Source organism: Rhinopithecus bieti, unplaced genomic scaffold (genome assembly GCF_001698545.2).
Source record: "Rhinopithecus bieti isolate Rb0 unplaced genomic scaffold, ASM169854v2 scaffold_32081, whole genome shotgun sequence".
Taxonomy (NCBI): domain Eukaryota; kingdom Metazoa; phylum Chordata; class Mammalia; order Primates; family Cercopithecidae; genus Rhinopithecus; species Rhinopithecus bieti.
In genome coordinates, this window is record NW_016814436.1 from 2,581,299 (window position 1) to 2,594,452 (window position 13,154).

At 46.6% G+C, this 13,154-nt stretch overlaps 1 pseudogene; it reads right to left on the bottom strand.

Annotated features, from left to right (window-relative positions):
• Positions 1–6,088: 6,088 nt before the first annotated feature.
• On the bottom strand, positions 6,089–6,969 carry LOC108514484 (beta-2-syntrophin-like; annotated as a pseudogene).
• Between the last annotated feature and the right edge of the window lie 6,185 nt (positions 6,970–13,154).

A 13,154-nucleotide genomic window follows, 5' to 3' on the forward strand; every position in this document is an offset into this window, starting at 1 on the left:
ATGCCCTCAATCTATGAATATTTATTAACGAATATATACTATAAACCATATATAAAATATAGAAACCAAGAAAGACTGAGATACAGAAAAATAAAGATATAACCCAGATGAAGTCATGCTATCATTGGCTACTATATGACTCAAAGTACACTACATTCTTAAGGTGAAGTTCATTATCGATGATAACGTGTATATATATCCATATTTCAAATAGTCTTCTTGACAATTTCATTTCTTAGGCTGACTCCTTGACAGATATAATTACCTTGAAATGTGACAAAGCCCCATCAGGAGGAAAATGTCAGTTCTACCTTTTTGTTATTGTTTGCAGTGTTAAAATTATCTTTAATCTACTATTTGTGCAAATCTCTAAGCCACTTGTTCATTTTGTGAAGATTAATGTAATTAAAAGCAGATAATATAAATCCACTCAACCAGGCTCAAGTAAACTAAGTTGCATTCTGATAACAGCAGCCAAACTAGTAAGGACACCACTGTCAGTTCCTCAGCTTTGTGAAGCTTCTGTTCCTGTCACTTTGCTGAAATTGCTCTTATGAAGACTCTAACAATCATAAGGCATCAGCTTGTATATCAAGTGTGTAACGGCACCGTCTTATAAGACTAAGAGAACCAGTGTTATCTATATATTAAATATTAATAAAGCTCAATTTCTTTTTTTCAAGTTGAAAAAGTAAATATAAACCTCATTTAGAGACAATTGCTTAGCACTACATTCAAGGCTCTTGATGACCTGGCCTCTGCCCACCTTTCCAGACTGCTCTCCTAGCACACACTTCCTGTACCTTACCACACTTTACTTCTCTCAACAAATCTGCTACTTATCACTTTCTTACCTTCGACATGCTGTCTCCTTTGCACTTCTACCTCCGGCGCCCTGTGTTCTCACCTCTATTAAAGCGTCTATCACAACCTGCAATAACTGTTTCCTCACTAGCCTAAAAGGGCAGGGATTACTCCCAATTTGGAATTCCCAGCATCTACCACAACATTTTGTTTGCAGTAGGTACTTAATAAATGTTGGGGCCGGGCGTGGTGACTCATGCCTGTAATTCCAGCACTTTGGGAGCTCGAGGTGGGTGGATCACGAGGTCAGGAGTTCGAGACCAGCCTGGCCAAGATGGTGAAACTCCATCTCTACTAAAAATACAAAAATTAACTGGGCATGGTGGCAGGTGCCTGTGAGACCAGCTACTCGGGAGACTGAGGCAGGAGAAGCACTTGAACCCGGGAGGCAGAGGATACAGTGAGCCAAGATCATGCCACTGCACTCCAGCCTGGGTGACAGAGCAAGACTTCATCTCAAAAATAAATAAATAAATTTAAAAAAAGGAAATACATAAATAAATGTTGACAGAATGAGAATGGTCTAAATTATTCTGGTTGGCTTTCAATAACTTCATATTGAATAATCTGGCTTCAATCTATCCAACTTTATTTTCTTCCCTCTAGTCCATACCAATTAGCCATTCCCCTCACTTTGTATCATATGTCATGCTCATTTTGGCTTTTGCTCAGGCCATCCCCTCAACATGAACTGACTTCAGTCTACAGAGAAGTAGCCTGTCCTTCAAGCCTGAGATCAATTCTCCTTTCCCTAGGAAGTCATACTCAATTCTTTCATCACCCAATTAATCATTCCCTTTAGTGAACTCTTGAAGAGTGAGTTTTACACACTTTAGCAACTATTTTCTATGGGGTAGTTTTTCCTTTTCCCTTTTTTTGAAGACAGGGTCTCGCTCTGTCACCTAGGCTGGAGTGCTGTGGTGCAATCTGCAACCTCCGCAGAAAAAAAAAAACAAAAATCAAAACCAACCAAACAAACAAAAAAACATTAGCCAGCATGGCGGTGCACATCTGTAGTCCCACTACTTAGGAGGCTGAGGTGGGAGGATCGCTTGAGCCCAAGAGGTTGAGGCTGCAGTGAACTGTGATCGTACCACTACACTCCAGTCTGGGCGACAGAGAGAGGTCTTGTCTCAAAATAAATAAAATGCATAATTTTAAAATCCCGATTAAAATGTAAGGCATTATTATACTATTTAGCGGAAGATGCAAGCAAGCAGCATTATTTGTTGTCCAGTTAGTTACCAGTGTACTAACGTAGCCAGGAACACTGATTGGATCCTCAAATAGTCGGCTGAGAACAGCAAAACACTGTTCTACTGCACTCCAGCTAAGCAACAGAGCGAGACTCCGTCTCAAAATATTTCATTTACTTACTTATTTATTTATTTATTTATTTATTTATTTATTGGTAGCGTTTCTGTTCACCCAGGCTGGAGTGCAGTGGTGCAACCATGGCTCCCTGCAGCCTCAACCTCTGGGGTCATGCAATCCTCCCACCTCAGCCTCTCAAGTAGCTGGGACTACAATTGTGCCACAACACCCAGGTACTTTTTTTTTTTTTTCCAATTTTTTGTACAGACAGGGTCTCGTTATGCCGCCCAGGCTTGTCTCAAACTCTTAGCCTCAAATGATCTTCCTGCTCTGGTCTCCCAAAGTGCTGGATTACAGGCATTAGCCACCACACTTGGCTTTTTTTTTTTTTTTTTAAAGCTAGTCAAGTGAAGCAGTGAGAGAGGAGAAGGAACAAATAATCTGTAACTAGTTGCGATCAATTAGTTGTAAACACCACTGCACTTGGACCAGCACAAACTAATTCTTAACCTATTCACCTAAAATAATTCTTATCATGTATTCTTCTTCAGGTAAAAATGGAGCCCTGGGTTTTATTTTAACAACTTGCCATCCTGGCTATTTTGAGAGTGTCTTTGTTAACTCGTAGCATACCTTCATGATCAGGTCCTACCTTCCTCATTCAGACTTGTGTTGTTCATTGCTGTATTCCCGGTCCCTTAAAAAGACGGGCGGATCACGAGGTCAGGAGATCGAGACCATCCTGGCTAATATGGTGAAACCCCGTCTCTACTAAAAAATACAAAAAACTAGCCGGGCGACGAGGCGGGCGCCTGTAGTCCCAGCTACTCGGGAGGCTGAGACAGGAGAATGGCTTGAACCCGGGAGGCGGAGCTTGCAGTGAGCTGAGAGCCGGCCACTGCACTCCAGCCTGGGCGGCAGAGCAAGACTCCGTCTCAAAAAAAAAAAAAAAAAAAAAAAAAAGTACTCAACACATGAATTGCAAAATGAATTAACAACTTTTGAGGGAGGTGTTGTTATCATCCTGGCTTTACAGATGAGGAAACTAAGGTTTAGCAAGATTAAGTAACTTGCCTAGGGGTTACAAACCACTAGCCAGAAACAAACCCACATCTGACCACAAAGTCCTTGCTTCTATTCTACCCTATGGGCTAGAGTAACTTTTTAATGTCTTGCACTTCTGTGTCTTTACTGGTGGCAGCTCTCTCTTCTTAAGGGGAAGCTCAATTTAAGCTTCATCAACCTGGGCATCCTCAACCTCTGATTCCCATGATGGACCTATATAGACCTCTATCTTTGGGTTGTGCCCTCTCCAAACTTCTATTAAACTAGCACTTTAGCCCTCTGCTGTACTTATTTACTTCTCCTCCTTTTCCCCACATCTCAACTCTAAACTTCCTGAGGGCAGGAATCAGGTATCTTCAAGTGCCTCTGGCATGAGTTAAGTGTTAAGTAAATATCTGATGAATGAATAAATAATTCTTGCAAATCCCTGAGATAAAAAGGAAACTTTTCACTCAATTCCCTAACCACAGGCAACCAAAGACTATAGCTTTCCCTGGTGTGGGGTTGACAAGAGCGCGCCTGAAATTCCCTGCCCACACCACAGAAAAGCATCACTGTGCGATGATATGACAGCTTTTCAAGTTTTGAGACATCTAATGGAAGGACAATATGGTACAGCTTGAAAACTTTAAAGACTAAACTTAAAATCTATCTTCTAAAAGTGGTCTACCTGGATGGGACACCAGCTCTCAATTTTAAATAATGTTTGACTGGTTCAATTAAATCATTGTTTTCAGTGGCTTTACATATTTTGAGTAATTTTATTTTTACACCCAGTGGCTTCAAAATGCAACGTCATAAATCTACTATATTGACTTCTTCACAACTTATAAGAACAAAAACTGCTGGTCTTATACAAAGTGGGAAAATAAAGTAGAACCTGTGTGTTAGGTAAAAAGGCATTCAATAAACATGTTATTATGCTGCCATCTTTCTAAAAGCACACGTGGCCTATTTTAGTCCAATAAAGACTGGGAAGCATTTGCTACAAGGTTTTCATTTTACTGGTCTGAATACTAGGTTCAAACTATACCTACACAGAAAGTGGGTTGTTTGTTTTTGAGACAGAGTCTTGCTCTGTCATCCAGGCTGGGCATCCAGGCTGGTGTGCAGTGGTGCGATCTTGGCTCACTGCAATCTCCACCTCAGAGGTTCAAACGATTCTCCTGCCTCAGCCTCCCTAGTAACTGGGATTACAGGCATCTGCCACAACACCCGGCTAATTTTTGTATTTTTAGTAGAGAGGAGGTTTCGCCATGTTCTCCTGACCTCAGGTGATCCACCCACCTTGGCCTCCCAAAGTGCTGGGATTATAGGCATGAGCCACCACGCCTGGTCAAAAAGTTTTTTTTTTTTTTTTTTTAAATATGGTGTAAAAGGTTCAATTGTCTGCCCATCACAACTGAGGACTACATAAATAGTACATTCTGGATGTAAGAATTTATAACCAAATGCTTAGCTAGACCAATTTCAAGGTACACATTTAGAGTAACAATTTTTTTTATACACACACCCAAACCACAATCTTAAATTTACTCCTTCTATTAATACTAATTTCTGAGCAGTGTCTAGCCCCACCTAGACGTGCAATATAAATAAGGTTTATAAATAGGATATTATAAAGGTGGGACACTGGAATTTCACAACTGGTGTACATGAAATCATTTCTGGTAAACCAGTATTTTTCCAAATATTCACAAGCTGATTTATAAGAAAGTGAAAATCCATTGTGCCAAGTTGGACTTCTGGCCCCTCGGTTTGATGATTGGTCCTTCTTCACCAGCAGCCCCCAGTCCTTCCCTTCTGTCCTTCCTCTGCCAGGAATACCCTCCTGACTCATCCCTGCCTGCCTATGTCCATCACTTACTTGGAGACCCGGCTCAAGATTCAGCTCCGGGAAAAAGTCCTCCCTGGCTAATTCCATCTCCACTACTTTCTAACTTTGCATTCCTTTGGTATTTAAATATAGTTTGCACGACGTAATCGCCAACTTCACTCCTTTCCTCCCTATAAGTTGTTTTGCATTTTTCTATCATTTCTCCAACTAGAGACCAAGTAGGGACAGCATCTTCTTTTATATTCTTTTCAACACAGCTAGCAATAATCACCACTTAAAGAAAGCTGACCGCGCAAAAATTTATGAAGAAAGCAACTAACCGACTTTCCGTTTATAATTTACAATATCACCTCCAACATGCATGAGTCCTTAGAGGAGAGGAATTTTATTTTTGCCTTAGTTCATATTCATCATGAAAGATCCAACTTACAGATCACATACATGTAACTTACTGTAAAGAATAATCCTGGTTACTGAAACCTATTTTGTGATTTGCCATTTCAAGTTTCTTACAAAACCCTTACAAAACCAATAGCGCGCCTGTGAGTGGTAGGAAGCTGGCAGCAGACTTGCAAAAGGGGCAAAACTCTAGTTGGCAGTAAATGTTCAAACACGTGAGCCTCCACTGTTAAACAAGGTTCATTAACCACACAGACTTGCTGTTTCAGTTTTCTGCCTTCAATGAAGTGCTATGATCTCCTTTGGTTATTGTTGAGAGCCAATGATGGGTTAAATTCCCATAAATAAATTAACCAGGCTCTCTGGTGGGTGTGCCCGCAGCAATACCGCTGGCATCGATGGTGGAGGGACTTTTTTTTTTTTTTTTTTTTTTATAATAGACCGCCCGCCCCGAGGAGCCAGAGGTGAGTGAGTTAAGAGGCCAACCCGCACTCTCAGCTGGCTATAACGGGAGACAGACCCACCTCCGAGCCGTATCGGCTCTGCCTCAAGTTTCTTAGTGTCAGCTCTATTCGGGGCCGAGAGGAGGCTTCATAGGCAGCTGCTTTATTACTTCAGTCTCAGCCGAGTCTTCCTATAGGGCTGCACAGTAACCACTTCGGCTCCTGCCCAACTTTTCCTGCCAAGAAGCATCCGTTTTCTCCACACACCTGAAAGCTCCAGAAACCCGGGTTTGGGGATGAGCGGGGAGAGAACCGGCTCGCCCCGCCGGCGGGGCAGGAACAAAGTGAGTCCCGCGAGCCCAGGCCGCGCGGCCCGCCCACCCTCCCGCCGCCTGGCCGGCCCCGCCACCCTCCAGCAGCCCCCTCCTTGCCCGCGCGCTTCAAGCGCCTGCACGGCCTGGTCGTGGGTGGCCTGGCGCAGTCGGTGCCGTGTCAGCCGACAGATGGCCGTCGGCCCAGCCGGCAGCGCCCGGCTCTGGTCGGCAGCCAGCCCCGGGGAAGATCTTGGAGATGAGGATCGGCATCCGGTTCGTCGCGGCCGCCCTGATGCTTGATGCCCAGGCCGCCCGCCTCCTGCTTCACCACCCGCACCCGAGGCGCACGGGAGGCGACGCGCCCGCCGTCACCCGGCGGGGCTCCGAAGTGGGCGCCGGCGGGCTCGGGGCCCAGGCCGCGGCTTGGGCTCCCGGTGCAGCGAGTCGCCCGCGCGCCGGGCCGTTCGGGAGGCGCGTTGCAAGGCGGCTGCCGCGGTCCCAGAGCGGCTCCGCTCGCGCGGCGGGCGTCGCCCGGTCAGGCTCAGGCTCTCCCCGCTCAGTTCGGCCACCACTCGGACCCAACGCTCCCTCAGGAGCAGCTCCACCAGCCCCGCTTTGGTGGCCCGCGTCCACACCGCCATGGCCGGCCCCACTCCAGCCGCCGCAGCTACCCTCATTCCAGTCAGGCAGCCTCGGCGCTTCCCCGTTCCCGCCCGGAGGGGCGGGCCCGGCCCCTCCCCCGCATGATTCATTATTCATGAGGCCACGCCTGCCTCCGGAGGGGCGGGGCCGGCGCAGCCGCTTCCGGGAGGTGCAGAAGTTGTCTGATCCCTTGCCTCTCGCCGGACGTGGGCAGCCCGAGTGCGGAGGGACTGCATTTCTCATTCTCCTTCCATTGGCTCCCCACGGCTCCCCCCGGAAATTCACGGGAGCTGCCCGGGCACGGAAAGTAAAATCAGCTTGGAGAAGCACTTTGCAAGCCTGCAAGACCCGGTGGCACGTTCATTCTTGCATTGATTGGTTCGTACCCTGTATACTGAGCGCTTAGCCCTGTATTCCGGCTCCTTTTGAGGCCCTGTAGATAAGCTCAATAGTACCAATAACAGCTGAGAGTTTGCGGTCTAGTGGGGAAGGAAAATGCAGAACCAACCAACTAGGTGTGATACTATGTGGTTAAGTGACATGCAGAAAACGTCCCCAGAACAGCATAAAAGGAGCATTTGGTTAGGCCTGGGGTCAGCTTCACAGAGGTGACAACGGAGGGTGAACAGCTCAAGCAAAGGTCCAACAGCATGATCCAAGCCTTTGTCAATGTTTTGTAATCTCGTTTACTTGCCTGTAACTCAAAAGGGAACCATGTTTTCTTAAACCCTGAAGCCACAATTGGCAGGCCTCAAGGATATTTGCAGAATGATGGTGTCTTACGGTTCTTCAGAGAAACCAATCAATAGGATATATAGATATATATAAATTTATTATTATTATTATAAGGGACTGGCCACGAGATTATGGATGCTGAGAAGTTCCACGATCTGCCATCTGCAAACTGGAGACCGAGGAAAGTTGGTGGTTCACTTCCAAGCCCAAATGCCTGAGACGCAGGGGAACCATTGGTGTAAACCTGAGATTGAAAGTCTGGGCCCGGCGCGGTGGCTCAAGGCTGGGCGCGGTGGCTCAAACCTTTAATCCCAGCACTTTGAGAGGCCGAGGTGGGCGGATCACCTGAGGTCATGAGTTCCAGACAAGCCTGACCAACATGGAGAAACACCATCTCTACTAAAAATACAAAAAGTTAGCTGGGCATGGTGGCACAATCCCAGCTACTCGGGAGGCTGAGGCAGAAGAATTGCCTGAACCTGGGAGGCGGAGGTTGCAGTGAGCTGAGATGGCGCCATTGCACTTCAACCCGGGCAACAAGAGCAAAACTCTGCCTCAAAAAAAAAAAAAAAAAAAAAAAAAAAAAAAAAAAGACTGACGCCTGTAATCCCAGCACCAGCACTTCAGGAGGCCAAGGCAGGCGGATCACGAGGTCAGGAGATCGAGACCATCCTGGCTGACACAGTGAAACCCCGTCTCTACTAAAAATACAAAAAATTAACCGGGCGTGGTGGCAGGCACCTGTAATCCCAGCTACTCAAGAGGCTGAGGTAGGAGAATCGCTTGAATCTGAAAGGCAGAGGTTGCAAAGAGCCAAGGTTGTACCACTGCACTCCAGCCTGGGCAAGAAGAGCAAAATTCCATCTCCAGAAAAAAAAAAAAAAAAAAGTCCGAGAAGGGGGCCGCACGCGATGGCTCACGCCTGTAATCCCAGCACTTTCGGAGACTGAGGCAATCAGATCACTTGAGGTCAGGAGTTCGAGACCAGGCTGGCCAACGTGGTGAAACCCCCGTCTCTACTAAAAATACAAACATTAGGCCGGGCACGGTGGCTCACGCCTGTAATCCCAGCACTTTGGGAGGCCGAGGCGGGCAGATCACAAGGTCAGGAGATCGAGACCATGGTGAAACCCCGTCTTTACTAAAAACACAAAAAATTAGCTGGGCGCGGTGGCGGGCGCCTGTAGTCCCAGCTACTCCAGAGGCTGAGGCAGGAGAATGGCGTGAACCCGGGAGGCAAAGCTTGCAGTGAGCCGAGATCGCGCCACTGCACTCCAGCCTGGGCAACAGAGCCAGACTCTGTCAAAACAAAACAAAACAAAACAAAAACAAAAAACAAACATTAGCCGGGCATGGTTGTGGGCCCTTATAATTCCAGCTACTCGGGAGGCGGAGGCAGAAGAATTGCTTGAACCCAGGAGGTGGAGGTTGCCGTGAGCTGCGATCACGCCAGTGTACTCCAGCCTGGGCAACAAAGCGAGACCCTGTCTCAAAGTCTGAGAAACAGGTGAGGGTGGGAGTTGGGGGGGGACAATGATGTAAGTCCCCATCCCAGTGCCAAGGTGCCAGAGCCAGGTGCACCAAAATCTGAGGGCAGGAGAAGATGAATGTCCCAGCTCAGGCAGACAGTGAATTCCCCCTTCCTCTGCCCTTTGTTCTGCTCAGGCCCTCAACTGATTGGATGCTGCCTGTCCACATTGGTGAGGGTGATATTCTTTAGTCTACCATGGAAATGCTAATCTCTTCCTGAAACACCCACACAGGTATACCCAGAGGTTATATTTTACTAGTTACCTGGGGATCCCTTAGCCCAGTCAAGCTGACACAAAATTAACATCACAGATGGTTACTTAGGAAGATGCCAGAATTCCAATGTGAACAGAGCATAAGGTCAGTGGAAGTGGGAGGATCTGAGTGTGAAAAGCATCTTTTTTTTCTTTTTTTTTTTGAGACAAGAGTTTCCCTCTTTTTGCCCAGACTGGAGTGCAATGGCGCGATCTCGGCTCACTGCAATCTCTGCCTCCTAGGTTCAAGTGATTCTCCTGCCTCAGCCTACTGAGTAGCTGGGATTACAGGCATGTGCCACCACGCCTGACTAATTTTGTATTTTTTAGTAGAGACAGGGTTTCTCCATGTTGGCCAGGCTGGTCTCAAACTCCTGACCTCAGGTGATCTGCCTACCTCAGCCTCCCAAAGTGCTGGGATTACAGGCGTGAGCCACCACGCCCAGCCGAAAAGCATCTTATAACAAAATATCAAAGAGTTTGGACTTGACTTTATAGATCTTTTTTTTTTTTTTGAGACAGAGTCTCATTCTGTCACCCAGGCCGGAGTGGTACAGTGGCTTGATCTCAGCTCACTGCAACCTCCGCCTCACAGGTTCAAGTGATTCTCCTGCCTCAGCCTCCTGAGTAGCTGGGATTACAGGCGTGTGCCATCACACCAGCTAATTTCTATAATTTGAGTAGAGGTGGGGTTTCACCATGTTGGTCAGGCTGTTCTTGAACTCCTGACCTCGTGATCCACCTGCCTTGGCCTCCCAAAGTGCTGGGATTACAGGTGTGAGCCACCGCACCCAGCCGTAGATCTGACTTTCTTAGCCTGCAGGCCATGGCCTTTTGTTGGGGCAAGTGTACATGGGCATTCCCAAAAATTGTATGCAAAATTTGGTCTCTAAGGTATTTTTTTGAAGCCTGTGATTCATCCAATTGGCAGGAAGTTTCCATGACCAAAGGCCATGAGCCACTGCTGTGCACACTGCAGAGCCTGCAGTGGCTTTTATCCAGACAGGAGTGATACAATCTACCCACCTCCTCCAGCTTCATGGACTAGAAGACCTGTGAAAACTGAGGGCCAGAGAGCCAAAGACCAAAGACCATGGCCCAAAGTCCACAGGAAGGAGGCAGAGACAACTCAGGACTCCCAGCCTCTGGATCCAGGGCTATTTTCACTATACAGTACCCCTCAGACCTCAAAAATAAGGGTCCAAGCTGGGCACAGTGGCTCATGCCTATAATCCCAAAACTTTGGGAGGGTGAGGCAACCAGATCATTTGAGGTCAGGAGTTCGAGACCAGCCTGACCAACATGGCGAAACCCCATCTCTACTAAAAATACAAAAAAAAAAAATTAGCCGGGTGTGGTGGTGCATACTGCATCTCAGCTACTCAGGAGGATGAGGCAGGAGAATCACTTGAACCCAGGAGGCAAAGGTTGCAGTGAGCCAAGATCGCACCACTGCACTCCAGCCTGAGCAAGACTTTGTCTCAAAAAAAAAAAAATTAAAAATTAAAAAACTAAAAAATAAACTAAGGGTCCAGAAAGCACACTGTTAAGAAAGCAAGTGGGGGCTGGAGGCGGTGGCTCAAGCCTGTAATCCCAGCACTTTGGGAGGCCCAGACGGGCGGATCACGAGGTCAGGAGATCAACACCATCCTGGCTAACACGGTGAAACCCCGTCTCTACTAAAAGTACAAAAAAACTAGCCGGGCGAGGTGGCGGGCGCCTGTAGTCCCAGCTACTCGAGAGGCTGAGGCAGGAGAATGGCGTAAACCCGGGAGGTGGAGCTTGCAGTGAGCCGAGATCCAGCCACTGCACTCCAGCCTGGGCGACAGAAGAAGACTCCGTCTCAAAAGAAAAGAAAAGAAAAGAAAGCAAGTGCTCAGCAAAATCATGAGGTCAAGGTGTCCTCTAACTTTTCTTCAGCAGTAGTAGCAAAAAATCCCTGTGTTTTCATGTGGGCAAGGACGGGGGCAAGCAGAGGGAATGTGCACCAATTCCTGTAAAAGGGGCTGTAAACTTGCTTGCTCATGAAGTGCACATTGAGGCTCGTAAACAGTGGCCATGCACCACTCTGTGAATGCATGTTCATGTGCAGGCAGAAACTTCTGAAGAGCCTCCTGTAACAGAAGTTAAAATAATAAATATAGAGGCTGGGAAGTGTCCAGAGCCCAAATGAAGAAAGAATTCAAAATGAGAAAAGTATCTTAGCAAAAAAAAAAAAAAAAAATCATTACAGCAGAATCCTCTTTGCGATTAGTGGAGTCGGATTTTCTAAGCTGCAAATGTCAGCAAAAGCTCAACCCTCCAGCCCTCTCCTAAATCAACTGCAGAGGCCAGCTTGCTGTTCTAGCAAGTCCCAATGTGCCCAAGTGCACCTGCGGTCACAGACATTCTGGCTTTGCTCCAGCTGAGGTGTGAGCCCCCAGAGGCCTGAGTTATGTCAAATTTCTGCTTATTAGAGAGTGTTTGGCAGCTGATTCCTTAGAGAATGAGCACTATTTTTAACACTTTTGCATTTGTAATCACCCAGGAGTTGGGCACTTGAGGACACCTTTATTAGTAAAAGGGAAGTGCTAGGAATTCTCTTCAAGGATATCAAGACGTTTTTATCAATAGAGTTGCAGTAAGTCACAGATCTGCTAACTAATAGTGAGCGCACTTACATAAGACAGCAAGTTATATAACAAAATATTTAACCCTGGAAGTAGCTAGTGGAGATAGACTGGTATTGGGATTACTTGAGAATTCTTCAAGATTATTTTCAGTCTGGGTGCAAGAGCTCACACCTTGTAATCCCAGCACTTTGGGAGGCTGAGGCGGGTGGATCACGAGGTCAGGAGATTGAGACCATCCTGGGCAACATGGTGAAACCCCATCTCTAATAAACATACAAAAATTAGCTGGGCATGGTGGCATCTGCCTGTTGTACCAGCTACTCAGGAGGCTGAGGCAGGAGAATCACTTGAACCCAGGAGGCGGAGGTTGCAGTGAGCCCAGATCGTGCCATTGCACTCCGCCCGGGCAACAGAGCAAGACGCCATCTCAAAAAAAAAAAGATTATTTAAAATATGTCAATAAAAAAAATCCCCCAACTGTCAAGCTGTATCTGCAAGGCCTTCCATAAGAACCGAAATGAACTTTTCAACATTGCCTTTCATCACTACCTTCAGATGAGCCAAACTCATTCAGTCAGTGTCTCCCAGTGATGCCTTGCACGTTGTCTAAGTCCTTCTTTCCAGACACCTCCTGTCTCCTCCGGCTGAATTCCCTTACCACCTAGCAAGATTTCATTTCAGCTTTGCCTGACTACTCAGTTCATTGGGAATTTTCCTTTGAACAATTTAATTCTGTTCCTGGGTTGTTTGGCCAAGTAGATTATAAACTACAGGAGGGCAGCGACCACTCATCAACTTATATTTATTCCCCACTATTCCAAAACTATTACCTTGCAGAGAAGGAACTCATTAAACATATGATTGATTGAAATTCGGTACTTTCTGCGCTATAGTCCTTTCAAATAATTCCTCTGAAGGTTATTGGTTCCTTGCAGAGTGAAAATTACCATGTAGGAAATTGCAAGGAGTCAGTGGAAATCTACTTACTGTGGATAATAAAATCTGAAATAAAAAGAGTTCACATCTGTTTCCACAGTTTCTTAAGGACAGCGAGACAAGCTAAGATCATTCTTTGAAGAGTCATGTTACTTTACCTCTAAAAAAAGGAAATGGCGGCTGGGCACAGTGGCTCACACCTGTAATCC